Source organism: Quercus suber, unplaced genomic scaffold (genome assembly GCF_002906115.3).
Source record: "Quercus suber isolate HL8 unplaced genomic scaffold, Cork oak 2.0 scaffold_166, whole genome shotgun sequence".
Lineage (NCBI taxonomy): Eukaryota > Viridiplantae > Streptophyta > Magnoliopsida > Fagales > Fagaceae > Quercus > Quercus suber.
In genome coordinates this window covers 699,074-718,922 of record NW_027069627.1, presented here as the reverse complement: position 1 = coordinate 718,922, position 19,849 = coordinate 699,074, and positions in this window count along the sequence as shown.

Sequence of the window (19,849 nt, the reverse complement as noted above, 5' to 3'; positions counted from 1 at the left end):
CACCGAAGTCCGAGGTGAATGTAACTTTCATTTTATTTAAGAGACCCGCAAAGTTGTATCTGAACTGGAGTTGGGTATAAACCTAGGGAGGAGTCGGGGAAGGTAGCAAATATCTTCCAAGGCCATCAGCTCCACATTAAATGCTTTCCAGCTAACCCTCTGGCCGCATTAATGTGGAGGTGATACCTGAACAGTGACTAAGCAGCTTTATGGCCACTGAGCAAAAGTTCCGGTAGGTGCTGGATGGGACAGAAAGGAGCTCCCAAGATAAGAACTACACGTGTACGATGGAAATGGAGGAGAGAACGGAGTATATAACATAGAAACGAATGAAATAAGAAAAGAGGAGAATCCATAAAAAAAGAAAAAGGAGACAGACTGAAAGATAGCCGAAAAGAGTTTTTCTCATTGAATTAACCTAAAATATCCCTTGTTACTTGATGAGTATAACCTTTCCTGTCAAACGGTACTAGTTCTTGTACCCATGCTCTAAAAATTTATTGTTTGGGCTTGTTAGGCTGAAAACTCATTCATACTCTGGGTCCAATCCAATTGAGTCCCTACAACTATGATATTCAATTTTTTCTATAAAAAAAAAAAAAACTATGATATTCAATTCTCTATATGAAATTAACATTAATTTAGTTGGTATTATTCATCAAATTATGTATTTAATGTATCAAATTATCATTGATTTGATTAGTATTGAATAAATTTTTTTAATTAATTTTACATATTAAAGGTCCCATATAAAATTTTCACCTTAAACCCCATTATGTTAGGCCGCTACTGCTCCACCACATCATTGGATGGATTTTTGATATGAGTGTTTTTTACTAATAGATAATCTGATGTTGATGTTTTTGCAAATTGCTTTTGTAAAATTGAAAAAGTAGGTTCTTAGTGTAAAATAAATTGAAAATTTTACATATACTAATGTAGATGCTCTTGGTCTCAACTCTTTAATTTGAAATTATGTAAAAAAAATTAATTTGACATCATTTGATTGGAGGATATAAACACCTATGTTTTATATAGCATTGTTATAAAATTTAATTTCTTTTATAAATTATAAATTATGCTTATTATGCTAATTTCAAGGTTTATAAATGTGCAATTTGGTATATGACTCAATTATCANGGGTCGGCTAAGGCTAGGCCTAAGGCCCTACTACAATTTAAAAAAATTAAAAAAAAAAAATCCCTTAGGGAAAAAGGCCCACTCTCCATTGCCAAAGGCCCAAATATTTATAAAATTATATTTATTTTTTAAAAGTTGTGCATTATTTATTTATTTATTATTGATGTTAAGGATATTACAAATTTTATTATTAGCTTACAAATTGTCATATTACCAATCACAAAAAAGTGATTTAAACATTCATTAGTTAGATTGATGAACATTTTATAGTGCTTTTAGTGCATTTTTCTTTTCATTTCTATTAAAACTCTCAAAGTACGAGACCAAAAAACTCTAACCCAATTGAAACCCTAAAATGTTTTAAAAAAATGTTGCAAATGTGTTAAATCATAAATTATAGATTAATCTCCAGTAATAGTTTGCGGCTTTAATTTTTGTAAATTGATGTCCTACAATGCCGCACACCAAATAATATTTATCTTTCTCTTTAAAAATAAGATATAAAATTAAAATTAGATTACAATTTTACTTAACTATGCATCGTCATATATCCAACGTAAGATTTTTTTTTTTAAATCATAGTATATTTCTATTTTGTTTTTATTAATATTTATGGTTTAACTATGATATTCAATTTTTTCTAAAAAAAAAAAAAACTATGATATTCAATTCTCTATATGAATTAAATTACATTAATTTAGTTGGTATTATTCATTAACATTGAAGCAATTTGGTATATGACTCAATTATCATACATATAAATATGGTTTATATATAGAAAATAAATAAATAAATCACATTTATAAAAAAAAAATTTATTTTTTTGAAAAATCACATTTATAAACTTGAAGTATGGTCATAACTCATAACACATTTTCATATAAAAAGAAAAAAAAGAAATGGTTTGTGGATGGAAAAAATATCATCTCCTGATTCAAGATGGATTGAACACGGGCTAAATGGAGATCATGAAAGAACTAAAAAATGCTAATAATTATAAAATCTCAAATTTTTATCCTTAATAACGAAACGGTGTGGATAGGAAGCAATTTGCCTCTATTTGAACAGATACGCTTGGGAAATGTTGAGTCAGTGAGCAATGACTAGCCTGGCACGTCATAGATAAAGAGCAAAATAGCAGAAGTAATCCGGTCAGAAAGTTAGAGTGAAAAAGAGAAAAATATTAACTTTTTATAAATTTTTGTTCTTACGGTATGTTTGGCACATTGAAGTAGATTACATTAAGAATAGTAGTGAGAATAGAAGACATTGGAATAGAATAACTATTACTATTTATAAGTTTGGTTGTTACATATAGAAAGTTTGTAAAAAATGATGTACAAAGAAATTTTATATTTTTGAAAATATATTAATTTTAAAAGATATTATATACACTAAGGAATAGTTATTACGTCCATTTTGAAAAAGAACTGCTATTCTTCAATTTAAAGGATAGTTATTTCAATATAATAATTACTTCATGTAATAAAGATAAAACTAAATAATCGAATTGCTATTACAAACAAATAACTATTCCATTATAAGAACTATTATAGTAACCTTCCTATTACTGATGAGAGTAGTTGACAATATTCAGCAGAGGCAGCTTTGTGCGCAGTTGTAACTTGTAACTTGTAAAACTCGATCGCTTGCTTTCATTCATTGCAAATATTTGAAAATAAATAAAAATTTTCAGTCGTTGACTATGAGCTGTAGTTCACTTTGAGAAGGTATAAAAGAGGCCATATTTATCCTTTGTGAAGAGATTTATTTAAGTTTTTTTTCCTTTTCAACCAAAAAGGGATAGGTACATCCCATAAAAAACTGATATAAATTTATTTATTTATATCATTCAATAAATTTTTATTAAATTATTTATTATTATTTTTTAATGTATATGACTACGAGCCGTGTAGCTCACTTTTTTTTTAATAAAAAAATATCTGCTGCTTTAGTTACTTTATCAACTTATTAACCTTTAGGTTTTAGCTGCGTTTTAATCAGAAATTAAAGGGTTTTTTTTTTTTTCTTCTCTCTTTTTTTTGAAGAAGATTGAGAATAGGTAAATAAGTCGTATTTATCTTTTGGGAAAATATTTAAACAAAATTTTTTTCTTTTTCAATTAAAAAGGGATATATATTTTCTTTTTTTGAGAAACAAGGGATAGATATTTTCAATAATAAAATTTGACCAAAAAAAAACTTTATTTATATCATTCAATAAATTTTTATTAAATTAGTTATAATGTTAGGTAAAATACCGTCTACATCATTAAAAGTTTGAGCTAATACCAACTAGATTCAAGACATTTCAAAACTAAACTATTATTAATTTTTATCCTCTGTCTCACATGGCGAATAGGAACCAAGTTGGTTAGTTTCGAAATATCTTAAAGTTGGTTGGCATTAGTCCAAATCTCATTGTTGTTAACTGTATTTTACCTTAAAAGTATGTAGCCCTAAAGTCATCCTGGTGCTTACAGGTTATTAACAAAAAATAAAATTATTTAGTTCAAAATTTTGCTCACATGTAAAATTTTGTGAAAAATTAAACTAAAAACAATTCATTAAAAAATAAAAATATAAACAAATTACTTTTAAGCTAAGATGTGACAAGTCTTATATTCTCTTTGGGCATTCACATCACTTTTCATTGTATAAAGAATTACTATAGTATTTTAAGCGTATCAATTAATTATTTATGATAATTATTGTGTAGTTACTATTCAAGTAGAAAAAAATAAAATAAAAACTCAAACAATTATTGTTTATTGTTCACGTGGACAATAATCAAACAATTATTTATGATAGTTATACATATATCCACCTCTAACATTCTTATCAACTTGTATAAATATTATTTTTGTTTATTTTAACAAAAGAATTTAATTTTTTTAATTAATGTGACCACTTTTTCAAAATACCTAGATTAGATTATTTGTTCTAAAAATAAAAAATTCTATAAAACATTTATTTTTTTTATTATTTCCATTTCACCTAAGCACTTTTCTAAAACACATACATTACTAACACACATCAATCTAAAAATTGAATTGAAAATTAATAAAATATGTCTTTACAATTAGATGAATTTAGTTGCATCGTTTCAAGCAAACTAATTTGGCTGATTTCTTTGGATGGTGACCAAAATTTTGTATTTATATAATAATAAAGCATTTGTTAATATTTACCTTTTACTTATAATTTATATTTTATATAACCACATTTTAGAAATATACACATAATTGATAATTCACACACACTAACCTAAAAAATAAATTAAAAAAATATCTTTAAACATAAACTAAAATTTTGCATTTATGTGATTATGTCATTTGATGCAATTGCTCTTATTCATCTGAAAAATAAATTTATAGAATAAAGCATGGTAAGGGGAAGTGTGAGTTGAAAAGGAGAAGGCATTGAAAATAATGTGTCAAAGACTCAAAGGGCATTCCATTGTGCATGGAAAAGCATTTTTCAAAAAAATTTTCTTCATTTTGGGCCCCAAAGTCAAACATTTCTAGAAAATGCCAAAACAAATATTTCTATAATACAATTGGGCATCTCAAAATACCTACACACATCCCATATGCACATCCATTAATTCCAATCACAAAAAATATGAGCATTATACACATCCAAGTTACATAACACAACTTTCATGGTCATTCACCCAAGTTTAGATATGCCATTTTATTAAGCTCATCATCGGTAGGACTTGAGATGCCACTGCGTTTAGCATTCTTGCATTCAACTTTGCAATCTTCATTGCATGGTTTTGCGGCTCAATTGCGATATCTAATTGATATTTCAATAAATCATATTTAACATCTCCTATGCTGGAACTCTCTTCAGTTGAAGGAGTACTGGATGAAGAACCTTGTTGCACATTACCACCTTCAATCTGCCAAAACTTCATAAAAGCAATTTCTACATCCAGTTTATGCTTAAACGCCTTGTGGTTTGTCCTAGAATATTGATGGACTTGGGCACTGGCTTCTTCCCATGTGTCAGACACCCCAAGCACATGACCAACAAACACGACATACGTCTTACCCTTTAGGTGGTCAATAGGATAAAGAAATTAAAAACTCAATTTGGCATTATGACATACATATTTTTAGCATACCAAATTATTTGACATACCATTCAATCAAATGTGTAAGCAAGAAGATGATATTTACCAAAACACAACCTACAATACAAGACAGTGTAGACCCATTCTACATCATCTCAGCAAAGTATTGTAACAAGCTCAATTCAAGAACAATGCTAATATCAAAGGTACCAAACTACTGGAGATAACATAATGCACATATATTTTTTATACATAAATATATATATATATATATCGGATCTGGTATAGGGGAGTGGTGGGTTGTCGGAGTTGGACTTTGAGTGGGAAATTTCAGGGATGGGTTCTTCAGAGTGGTGGGTTCGTCGGAGTGGGACAAATGGGGTGCGGTGGGTTTGAGGAAATTTCAGGGATGGGTGTGGTGGGATGCTCAAATCAGTGTGAGTTTAAACAAGAAAAATTGGAGGGGACGACGACAATGGGTATGGTGGATGCTCAAACTATTTGGGCATTGCTCGACGAAGATGAAGGGGATGACAACGAGGATGGGTTTGAACAAGATGGGTTTGAGCAAGAAAAGAAAGGAANCTCTCTCTCTCTCTCTCTCTCTCTCTCCAAGTGTGTAGTCTGGAAATTCATTGATGGTAAAATAAGAGCGTAAATGATTTTACAGCCAAAGGGGGTCTTTTATAGTCAAAGTGTACAGTAATTTTCGTTTGATCATATAAAAGCGTTTTCACAAAGGTGTAAAATAATTTCCTAAAAGCGTTTTCACCTGAAACAAACGCGATCTAAATACTGCATCAAGCCAAGGAAAGTGGGTTGTCTACTTGTCTCTCTTGCATAAATTTTGAAATTTCAAAATAAAAAGGAAAAAGGAAAAAAATTGGGAAAAAGGTTCATTAAACTCACTATAGCCATATTTTATCATCGTCTGTACCACCAAAATATGGGTGCACCAATACAACCCCAACAATCTTGGTTGGTCCCATGTAACCCAATGGACCCAACTTTAGCAGCTAAAGTACGTGAAATATTCCCTCCAGCATGATTACGACAACTGAGATCTCCACGTCCACGTCAAAGTTGGACATTGCATATTGATCACAGGCTTCTTTACGAGAAGGTATTACATGTTTCTGGTGCATGTTAACATGTACCGGAAACATTTAGGAGTTTCTCCTTCTTTACATACATTTGTTAATGCAGATTTTATGGGAAGCAGAGAAAAATCTGAAATAGCAGCAAATACAGCTGTGTGGTTCCAAATATATTTTAAAAAATACTAACAATTTTTAATGAAACAAACACTAAAAATACTTTTCCGATGTATTTCCTAGAACCCAAAACAAACATGTGAAAATATTTTCCTCTTCGTAAAATATTTTTTCCTAAAATTATTTTATGCTTGGAAATGAATTTACGCGGAGCCAAACGCAGCCTTAATGTATTCCGTATTTTGCAACATCTCTCTCGTTTAGTGTGGACCTTCCGTATGTATGAAATCTACATAATATAAGAAATGTGCTCCATGTAGTGGATATATAATATACTTTTCCTTTCACTTTGCATGAAAGTAAAAAATCTCATGATCCATATATCTTATTTTACAATTTAAAAAATTTTCTTTATTAAACATTATTTTATTCAAAGGGGTCAGATGCCATTAAAAAAAAAGAAAAGAAACATCACAATATATATATATATTTTTGGAGACAACATCACAATATAATTAATGGTGGACTTTCATATTATAAAATAATCAGAGTATAACAGCTATACAGAGAAGCATCCACTGTTGATTCACTTGGGTCTAAAAGTTGTTTAAATTAAAATAAAATAAAATGGAAGAAGAAGAAGGGTCTGAAAGTTTGTAGAGTTGCACTCGCCTGCATTGTAAAGTGCAAAACTTAATTTAGTGCCAGTTAGAGATCGTTGTAACTTGTAAGAGCTAGAAATGTAAGCTGTAAATTTTTAATTATAGAGCTTTTCAACTAAATAACTTTTATTAGATTCTCTTTTGTCTTTTGTCTCTTTGGTAACAGACAAAAGACAACCTTACAAAAGTGTCAAATTTTTACGGTTTATACCCATTTAACTATTATTAATTTATTATTACTAATTTGTAACTCCGTGCTTCATATTTGATGGCAGACTATTAAGCATAACGGTGATCATCAAAAATTGTAAAGGAGAAGCACGATTTCCTGTTCTTTTTTTTTTTTTTACAGCATTCTTTTTAGTTTTAAACCCCCACCTACAATGGCTAACCCAGTTCCACTCCCATCAGATGCATTCACTAAAGTAAATCTCATACCAACTCACTCTACTTTGATTGACTTCGTTATGTCTCCGGATGCAAGGCTTTATTTATCTAATGATCATGGTCGTGCTGATTTCAGTCAATATAATGTATTTTTTTTTTAAATAATTTTAATCAAGAAGAATGTTTTTTTTATTTATTTTTTTATTTTTTATTTCATACTTTGTCTAACAAGAATATTTTTTCTCTCTAAACTTTTTAGGACTTTATGCGATCCATAAATAGATATACGGTGTGAATATGGAACGCAAATAATATTATAGTCGAATTCAGCCCTGAAATCAAAGTTATATTTTATAATCAATGTTGCTGAGATTCACCTCGATGGTCAACATGCTAAAGATTTGATCAATCGTATAAGAATTTACAAAAAATTTCCGTAAATTTTTATATGATTGATCAAATCCTCAACACATTGACTATTGAGGTAAATTCTAACAACAATGAATACAAAACATAACTTTGATTTCAAGTTTGAATTCGACTATAATATTATTTGTATTCTCTATCCACACCATATACTTATTTATGTATCGTATAAAATCTTGAAAAGTTTACAGAAGGAAAACATTCTTATCAAACAAAGTATGAAATACAAAAATAGATTCTTCTCGAAGAAAATTATTTTTTTAAAAAAAAACTTACATTATATTGACTAAAATCAACACGACCATCATCATTAAGTAAATTAAGTCTTGCATTTGAAAACATAATGAAGTAAAAGTAAAAAGAATTTGTATAACATTTACTCTAGAAAATGCATCTGTTGGGGAGTGAAACTGTATTGACCATTATAGGTGTGGATTTAAAACTAAAAAGAAGACTGTAAAAGAAGAGAACAGAAAAACCGAAAGAAGAGGACACAAAGTACAAACACTAATATGACTGTTAAAGGTAGAAAAGACTAATAAGAGTTTAAACATAAAAACGAAAGGAAAAGAACACAAAAGGTCCGTTTAAATACAGCTTATTGTTGCTAAGTGAAACTGGATTGACTATTATAGGTGTGGATTTAAAACTAAAAAGAAGACTGTAAAAGAAGAAAACAGAAAAACCAAAGGAAGAGGACACAAAGTACAAAGACTAATAAGACTATTAAAGGCAGAAAAGACTAATAAGAGTTTAAACATAGAAACGGAAGGAAAAGAACACAAAAGATCCGTTTAGATACAATTTATTGTTGCTGAAAACTGATTGTTGCTGAAAACACTGTAGCAAAATGATTTTTAAATGTGTAAATAGTACCATGAGACCTATTTTTAATATTTTTTTGAATAAAGTGACTGTGAGTTCATGAACAGTATATAAACAGTACCAAAACAGTATATAAATAGTATTTTTTTTTTCATAAACAGTAACTTTTGTCCCTGAAACGCGTGAAAGCAAAAAAAAAAAAAAAAAATATTAAGTAAATTAAGTCTTGCATTTGAAAACATAATGAAGTAAAAGTAAAAAGAATTTGTATAACATTTACTCTAGAAAATGCATCTGTTGGGGAGTGAAACTATATTGACCATTATAGGTGTGGATTTAAAACTAAAAAGAAGACTGTAAAAGAAGAGAACAGAAAAACCGAGAGAAGAGGACACAAAGTACAAACACTAATAAGACTGTTAAAGGTAGAAAAGACTAATAAGAGTTTAAACATGAAAACGGAAGGTAAAGAACACAAAAGGTCCGTTTGAATACAGCTTATTGTTGCTGAGTGAAACTGGATTGACTATTATAGGTGTGGATTTAAAACTAAAAAGAAGACTGTAAAAGAAGAGAACAGAAAAACCGAAGGAAGAGAACACAAAGTACAAAGACTAATAAGACTATTAAAGGCAGAAAAGACTAATAAGAGTTTAAACATAGAAACGGAAGGAAAAGAACACAAAAGATCTGTTTAGATACAGCTTATTGTTGCTGAAAACTGATTGTTGCTGAAAATACTGTAGCAAAATGATTTTTAAATGTGTAAATAGTATCATTAGACCTATTTTTAATATTTTTTTGAATAAAGTGACTATGAGTTCATGAACAGTGTATAAACAGTATCAAAACAGTGTATAAACAGTATTTTTTTCTCATAAACAATAACTTTTGTCCCTGAAACACGTGCCGCAGGATCCAGTAGAATAAAATGCTATCCAAACCGGCACAAAGTACAAGTGAATAGAAGGAAGATGAAAAAGAAATAAGGCAAGTATATTTCTTCTCTTTTCACTTCAAATCTGAAATTGCAATTAATTTGATCAGACAAGGCATCAAATGAATTGAGAATTCTACTACGCGTGGAGAAGAAGAAAAACTACTTAACTTATGCACTTTATAAGGAGTCTCTGAGTGTCTGACAATACTCTCTGCTCAAACATATCCGTTAAACTTATACTCTAATTAAACTTATGAATTTTCATAATAGTAATAATAAAGACAAATTCATATTCGGAATAAACTATGAAAAATTTTTAATTCTTTTTTTTTTCTTCACGTGATAATGGATAAAGACGGTTAGAATAGAGTTTTTTTTTTTTTTTTTTTTACATATCAATATAATATACAAAGAAGTTTATTTATTTTTATACTTAACTCTCGTTTGTTTAATAGCATCCCATAAAGAAATTGATGAGTTGATACATAAAAATTTTCTTTGGTATTTGCGAGCAATTTGTAGACCAAAAAATTCAAATTCACATATGGTGAGAATTCGAAATTGGCCATCCACTATTAACTCACATATACTTAAAAAATTCTATCTATCAAAATCTCTTTATGCATGAGATTATACAAAGCAGAGTTATAATAAATAAAATTGAAGTATATTAATTGATGTGTAAATTTTACATGACTATGAAAAAAGTTTTTGCCTTTTGTCACATATTTATAAACAAAATTAATTTTTTATTTTAAAGATAAGAAATGTTCTATAGAAACCATAGTTAGAGAGTAAGTCATGAAAAATTTCCAAGATACGGAACAAATTATTATTGGAACTTCTTCTCAAAAAGAATTATTATTAGAACATATAAAAATTACAAAAGAAAATGAGAAAATGTGAAAAATAAATGAATAATAATAATTGCTAATTATAAAATACAATTGTAATGGAAATAATAAATATAAATAGATGAAATAAAAACATACCAGATAAAAATACATCCGCTACCAGCGCTGAAAAGTAAAACCTGAAATTATAAGAGACTAGGTGAATAAAGTAAAAACTGTATGATAAAAAATATCATGCTAACGGGTGTCAGTTGCGTTTAGGAGAACAATGGTTAACTATTCATTTTACAAAAAATTTAACACACCACTAATTAATTTTTTTTTCCCTAAAAACTTCGATTATTAACCACTACCCATTTTCTAAAAAAAAATATACTCACGGTTTTGCAACATATATCTGAGAGAAAAAAGGTTTAAAGGCTCTTCAACAGTTCAAGAGCAGTTGATGGCAGTTCAGTACTTGGGGGGTAATATCTAACGGACGTGTGTTTCTAATTTCTAACAGGGAGTAATTCAGCGTTCAAAAATTATTTAATAATTCAATTCTTGAGAACCAACAAAATGTAGGGCATATGCACACACGCCAAATAGTTTACACAGACAGAACTTTTTATTCTCATTAGCACTATCATATTCCACTTTCATAAAAGCAGGTATTTCAAATTTCAAAACAGGGACGAAGCCAGAAGTTTAATCGAGGGGGCGAAGTAAAAACAATTTATTTTCATAAAAATTTAAAAATTAACATTCATTTAGTATTAATAAAATGACAACAACAAAAAGGACACAAAATAATTATTTTTAAATACTTTGCAACACAATTATTTATTAAAAGAGAAGTTATTCTTTTAAATGTCAAAAATCATTACAAACTGTTACAGCAATTTGTCTAAAAATCATCTTAAATTTTAACCAAGTCAGATTTTTCTTGAGTTACTAACTAGTTACTAACGTAATCTTAAAATCACCTTTGTAGCCTGTTATTAACTAGTTATAATAACCAAATCAGATTTTTTTTTTTTTGACTTAAAAGGGTAGAAGTCAGATTTTTCTTGAGTTACTAATCTAGTGAATTTAAGGGTCTAACATTAACTAGTCTAAGTGAGTCTAACTTTCTAAAGAGAGAATAATAACATATGCTACGTGTTTTGCTGATGTTGCTCCACCTTTGTAACTTGCCCTTGAAGATATTAATTAGACAAGGGCATCTGTCCCTACAACTCACTAGTAGGTACATGTATTGTTAAAAAAACAAAGCTCAAAAGCAATAAAAAGAGAGAGAGAGAGAGAGATTTGAGATTGTTAATAAGACATACCACAAAATTCAATTCACAGATACCTGAAAAGAAGATACCTGGAAAGAAGAACCAGATGTAGATAGGCATCATTGACGTCAAGGCGTTGAGAGGAAATATTTGCTTAACAAACCAAGAAATAATGTTATTTGGACCAATTTTCTATTCTTTTTTTTGGTTATCGTTTGGGTTGTATATTATCCGGTGCAAGATTGGGCTAATTTTTATTTGCTTAACAGGCCAAGAAATATTTTAGGGGGCCAAAAATAATTTTCTTGAAAAACCTGGGGAGGCCACAGCCCTTTTAGTGTATGAAAAGCTCTCTATCATGTATAATAATACTAAGGAAAAGTTCATGAGGTCAGGGGTGGCTAGAGCTCCCCTTGTCAATACTTAGCTCAGTCCCTGTTTCAAAAAGCAGGTATTTCAGTAAATTATTTTTATTTTACTGTGTTTGATTGTGTAAAATAATTTTTTTTCATACTTCTCATAACTCAACCGGTCCACAGACCTTCCAAAAAAAAATTGGTGCACAAACCTATGCAGTGTGCAGAGACCTTCAACAAAAAAAACTGCACAAACCTGTGCAGTGTGTACAGACCTTCAACAAAGAAAAATTGGTGCACAGACCACCACCCCCAAAAAAACTCCACATCGGACGGAAAAACAACCACCAAAACAGCAACAACCATTCAAAAAACAGCCACCAAACAACAATCCACCACTGACCACTCAAACGACAACCACCATCAACCAAAAATCCAGATCGTAGAAACCAAAAAAAAAAAAGATAGGAAAAACCAGCCAAAAGACAACCACCATCAACCAAGAAAAACCTCCACGAACTCAGATCGAAAACCCAAGAAACAAAGAACATAATTTGAAAATCTAAGCCCACCGGAGGCAAGATCGGGTAGCCAAGAGAGCTAAGAGATGGAGAGAGGAAGAACCGAGAAAGTTAAGAGGGCAGGAGCTGATAAAGTGTCGGATGTGAGAGAGGAGAAGAAATTGTAAAATGTTTTACCCATTTTTTAAGTGTTACAGTTGAAAGACAAAATATAGAGGAAGACACAGAGATTCAAAGGGGGGTGTAAGAAATTATTATGGAAGTTGGCTGAGAATGTAAACAGCTAACAAAATATACAATATTACTGAGAGACGTGGAATAGAGCAGAAGAAGGAAGGGAGAAGTTCCGAAACTCAAAGGCTGTCTCTCCTTCATACACTGATGTTTTATTTATAGCACTCGGAACTCAAACTACAATTCAACATATTTTACCAGCAATTATTTTGGCGACAATACAGTGCATGGGTTGACTAAACATTATAAGGGCATCTTTTCTAAATTTTTATATTGATTGAAAAGTGAACAGTTAGCTTTTACTTATTAATTTTTTTAAATACATTTTTAATATATTTTTAACAATTATATATTTTTTAATATATTTTTTAGAACACATCATTATTATTATAGTAAAAATATATATTTGAAGAATAAACAGTAAACCGTGGTAGATTACTGTTTACTAGCCCAAAAAAATCACGTTTACCGAAGCTGTTGAAGTATCTACAGCTCCTTATTTCCCAAATTTTAGCTACTAGAACCGCAAACCGCTGAAGATGCTCTAATGGCTTCTGGCAGGAGTGCTTGGAAATGATAAAAGCTAAACTTAATAAGAGCAAGTGGCAATGATAAAAGTTGCTACCATACGGAGGAGTGAATGCTATCCTTATCTGCCATTTTCGTACTATTAATTGATGTCGGCCAAATTTCTATTGATGAGGTATTTTCTATTGGCTGGGAGTACAGCTTGGTGAGCCTGTAGTTCAGAACTAGATAAAAATTTCTCCAATATTGCATGACAGAAAAAAAGATTTGCAGGTACGATATGATGCTCTCAGCTTTTTTATTTTGGCAAAGCATCTCCGTTTACTGATTTTTTTTATGATTTCAATATTTGCTCCTGGGTCTGCTGCATTAACTTGCATTGAAGAGTAAGTATCATCTTTATTTTTCCCTTCCCTAAGAGCTGTAAACACAAGTACTACAACAACACAGCTCAGATTTTTAGGAATATTATTTAAGTTTTATAAAAATATGTATAATTAAAAAAGTATGTAAAAATATATATTATGGTATTTAGACAATAATTTTTGTTATTTAAACACAATTTCTAAATAGACCGATCTTTTGCTTTTAGAAAAGCATCGCACCTTCTGGCTTCTATAAGAATGGAGTTTTCATGCATAGGTCAATTGAATGCTTTTTAAAATTAATAATAACCGAACAAGCATGTTCACCAAAAATTATGTTTTAAATAAAAGTTCTAAATCTTAAAACTCTAATTATTTTTCATAAAAAAATTAAAAAAAACTCTAATCCTTTACAATATTAAAAAAAAAAAAAAAGGATAAATTACCTTTCATGAGATTTGAGGGACTCTCCACCCCCAAATATATAAATTAAAAAAAGAAAAAGCAAAAGATGGTTTATACATAGAAAATAAATAAATAAATCACATTTATAAACTTGCAATTATGGTCATAACTCATAACACATTTTTATTAAAAAAAGAAAAAAAAAATGGTTTGCAGATGGCAAAAATATCTGGCCGTTTAGTAGAGTTGTTAAACAAATCATTTTCAGTTTTTAAATAACATTACATACATTTTCACAAACTTTTTATCCACATGTATTTCAAAAAATTACAAATAACATTACTCAAACTCTTAATTCAAAATGGATTGAACACAAACGAGCAAAATGGAGACCATGAAAGAACTAAAAAATGCTAATAATTAGAAAATCTTAGATTTTTATCCTTAATAACGAAACAGTGTGGATAGGAAGTAATTTACCTCTACTTGAACAAATACGCTTGGGAAATGTTGAGCCAGTGAGTAGGGGTGTCAATGTTCAACCCAACCTGCGAACACGACACGAACCCAACACGGGTTTTTTCGGGTTAGAGTTGGGCCTTAATGGGTTTGGGTCATAAATGAGTCAACCCGAAAGTGACACGATAAGAAACGTGTCATAAGCAGGTTAACTCGCGTAACCCGCAATAGACACGTTTGACACGCTAATTTATTTGTGTCAACCTAAAATGACCTATTTAATACAATTCGTTTTACATGTATAACAAATAAATATTTATTTTATTTTAGATTTGTCAAATACCTTTTATATCCAACATATATTTTAAATTTAAAAAGAAAAATGAGTAATTACAAAAAAATTTACAAGGAATATAATTGGAAATTGAAACTTTACAAACCTTAGAACTACTAATATATATATATATATATATTTGCATAGAACTTGCACAAATGAAATTGGATGAGCTTGTAGAAGATGTTGTGAATTTGGACATCAAAAAAGAATCTATGGATGATAATCGTTATCATAGTCAGGATTAGTCTACTGTTTACTCAAATTCTTTCAATATTGATACTTAGCATTTGGTAAGTTCTAAGGATATTATATTTTTGTTGAACTATATTATTTTATTTTTGTTAAATTTTGTTATTTTGAATTTGGGTTGAAGTATATGCACTTCTTTTAGAGTGTAAATAACTTATTTGTAGATGAATGTTATATTTTTGTTGAACTATATATTTTGAATGTGGGTTGAAGACTTGAAGTGTATGCACTGCTTTTTGAGACGTAAAAAAATTATTTCTAGATAGATGTTATATTTAATATTATGCAAGTTGAAATGAATTGTGTTACATTTGTGACAACCCAATATGACTCATTTATTAAGCGTGTCAAATGAGTTGGGTCAAGTCAACCCGCCTTATTAATAGATCGGGTTAGGGTTGAAGGATCATGACACGATTATTAAATGGGTCAGATTAGAGTTGAGCCATTTAGTTGAATACCTCTACCTTGAAACGACACGAATCTGAGGCACTAACCTAAATTGACACTCCTACCAGTGAGCAATGTCTAGCTTGGCACGCATAGATAAAGAACAAAATAGCAGAAGTAATTCCGTTAGAAAGTTAGCGTGAAAAAGAGAAAAATATTAACTTTTTATAAATTTTTGTACTTATTGTTATTGGTGAAAGTAGTCTGACAATATTCAGCAGAGCCAGCTTTGTGCGCAGTTGTAACTAGTAAAACTCGATCGCGTGCTTTCATTCATTGCAAATATTTAGAAATAAATAAAAATTTTCATTCGTTGACTATGAGCTATAGTCACTTTGAGAATAGGTGTAAAAGAGGCCATATTTATCTTTTGGGAAGAGATTTATTTAAGTTTCAACCAAAAACGGACAGGTACATCTCATAAAAAACTGGGACGAAATGGGTAACTAAATGTAAAAGTTTAACTATATAATTAGTTGTCAACGTTTTCAAACTATATTTTTTACTAGTATCTCAAGTTTCAAAGACTCGATTTTGGCCCATAAATCGAGTCTCAAAAACTCGATTTTTATGACTTAATCATATTCCACGTGGCATATTTTTCCACGTGGAGATCACATGAAAATCGAGTTTTTAAGACTCGATTTTTAATACAAAAATTAAAAAAAAAAAAAATTCTAAGTCCATATACTAGCCGAAATACTCAAAAACAAATTTCAAAAATCCCAACCACATCAATCCTAATCCTTAGAAACTCAGATTAAAGGGAGAGAGAGCTCAGAGGGAGATCACCAGCCAGGCGCGGCCTGGGCTGGCACCCGCCCTGGGCCACGCGCGATGGTCGTCGAGCACGGGTCCGATATGGATCTTCTTGTCCTGGTTTTTTTTTTTTTTTTTTTTCTCGTTATTTTTTTTTTCTCTGGGTTTCTCTGATCTGGTTCCTCTGTGATTTGTTTTCATTTATAAGGGTTACAAATCGAGTCTTAGAAACTTGATTTTCATGTGGTCGTCACGTGGAAAAATACGCCTCACATCGGATATGATTAGGCTATAAAAATCGAGCTTTTGAAACTCGATTTATAGGCCAAAATCGAGTCTTTGAAACTCGAGATGCTAGTAAAAAATATAGTTTGAAAACGTTAACAACTAATTATATGGTTAGAATTTTATGTTTAGTTACCCATTTCGTCCTAAAAAACTAATATAAATTTATTTATTTATTTATATCATTCAATAAACTTTTATTATTACTTTTTAATGTATATTACTATGAGCTGTGTAGCACACTTTTTTTTTTAATAAAAAAATATCTGCTGCTTTAGTTACTTTATCAACTTATCAACCTTTAGGTTTTAGCAACGTTTTAATAAGAAATTGAAGGGTTTTTTTTTTTTTTTTAAGAAATTGAAGGGTTTTTTTGGAAGAAGATTGAGAATAGGTAAATAATTCATATTTATCTTTTGGGAAAATATTTATATAATTTTTTTTCTTTTTCAATTAAAAAGGGATAGATATTTTCAATAATAAAATTTGACAAAAAAAAAACTTTATTTATATCATTCAATAAATTTTTATTAAATTAGTTATAATGTTAGGTAAAACACCGTCTATATCATTAAAGGTTTGGGCTAATACCAACTAGGTTCAAGACATTTCAAAACTAAACTATTATTGATTTTTATCCTCTGTCTCATATGGCGAATAGGAACTAAGTTGGTTAGTTTCGAAATATCTTAAAGTTGGTAGGCATTAGTCCAAATCTCGCTATTGTTAACTATATTTTTACCTTAAAAGTATGAAGCCCTAAAGTCATCCTGGTGCTTGCAAGACTAATCACATTACAGGTTATTAACAAAAAATAAAATTATTTAGTTAAAAATTTTGCTCACATGTAAAAGTTTGTGAAAAATTAAACTAAAAACAATTCATTAAAAAATATAAGCAAATTACTTTTAAACTAAGATGTGACAAGTCTTATATTCTCTTTGGGCATTCACATCACCTTCCATTGTATAAAGAAGAATTATTCTCTTTTTGCATTCACATCACTTTTCATTGTATAAAGAAGAATTACTATTTTTGATAATGCAGTGTACTTAGGCTCTCCTCTAGTTCTCTCATGGCTAAATTGGCTTTTTAGCTTTTGTGTAAGTGTGTCTATATATATATATATATGTAATTGTGTATTTGTGTTGACTGTTGATTGGCCATTGTCTCTTAAAAGTAACACCCAGGACAAGACATTATAAAAGAAAAAAGGGAAAAAAAAAAAAAAAAACTATGTTAGACATTGAGTTAAGCCGGGTGGATGATGCAGTGTATTTTTAGTCTTTACATTGTGCATAGCAAACTAAATAGTGAAGTGTGTGTTAGATTACTAATGGTCATTAAAGAAAAATAATGAAACAATTAAACAAAAATAATTAATAATTTTATTAATATTTCAAATGATATTATAGTTTATTGTTTATTCTTTTGCTAGTTATTGTGGAAAAATATTTGATAAGGAAACCATGTACCCAAGATTCATCTTTTGTGCACGATTCATTTTCAAGTGAATTCGTGTTGACTTTAACTTAGAAAATCTACGTTCAGATATGAATTTGTGTGTTTTTTGGTTATTGTTGGCGTCAATATATGAATTTATCTTTTTATAAGATTGTGTAATTTATCCTTCTTAAGGACTACCCTGAAAAAAATTCCTAGAGCCGCCACTATGACCGTCCAAGGATTTAATTAACATTTAGCCAGCTATATTACATAATCCATAAGCTTTGTGAGCTCAAAAAAAGAAAAAGAAAAAATAATTACTATAGTATTTTGAACGTATCAGTTAATTATTTATGATAATTATTGTGTAGTTACTATTCAAGTAGAGAATAAAAAAATAAAAAATAAAAAACCCAAACAATTATTGTTTATTGTTCACGTGGACAATAATCAAACAATTATTTATGATAGTTATACATATATCCACCTCTAACATTCTTATCAACTTGTAACCACATTATTTTTGTTTATTTTAACAAAAGAATTTAATTTTTTTTAATTAATGTAACCATTTTTTCAAAATACCTAGATTAGATTATCTGTTATAAAAATAACAAATTCTTATAAAACATTTATTTTTTTAATTATTCCCATTTCACCTAAGTACTTTTCTAAAACACATACACTACTCAAACACATCAATCTAAAAATTGAATTGAAAATTAATAAAATATGTCTTTACAATTAGATGAATTTAGTTGCATAGTTTCTAACAAACTAATTTGGCTGATTTCTTTGGATGGTGAACAAAATTTTGTATTTATATAATATTAAAGCATTTGTTAATATTTACCTTTTACTTATAATTTATATTTTATATAACCACTTTTTAGAAATATACACATAATTGATAATTCACACACACTAACCTAAAAAATAAATTAAAAAATATCTTTAAACATAAACTAAAATTTTGCATTTATGTGATTATGTCATTTGATGCAATTACTCTTATTCATCAGAAAAATAAATTTATAAAATAAAGCATGGTAAGGGAAAGTGTGAACTGAAAAGGAGAAGGCATTGAAAATAATGTGTCAAAGACTCAAAGGGCATTCCTTTCATTAAAAATTGTTAGAATTTTTTAAAATATTTTTGGGACCACACAGTAGTAGTTGCTGCTATTTCGGATTATTCTCTGCTCCCCATACAATCTGCATTAACAAATGTATGTAAAGATTCTAAAGAAGTCCGTGATCAGTATGCAACGTCCAAGTTTGACGTGGATGTGGAGGTCTCAGTTGACGTAATCATGTTGGAGGGAATAGTTCACGTACTTTAGCTGCTAGAGTTGGAAAAACTCCAAACATGATAGCCTCTCTCCTCTAGAGTTGGGTCCATTGAGTTACATTGGACCAAACAAGGGCGTTGGGGTTGTATTTGGTGCACCCAGATTTTGGTGGTACGCGATAATAAAATATGGCTGATAGTGAGTTTAATGAACCTTTTCCCCAATTTTTTTTCCTTTTTCTTTTTGTTTTGAAATTTCAAAATATATGCAAGAGAGTGAGAGACAAATAGACAACCCACTTTTCTTCGCTTGATGCAGTATTTAATGGAATGTATTCTGTATTTGCAACATCTCTCTCATTTAGTGTGGA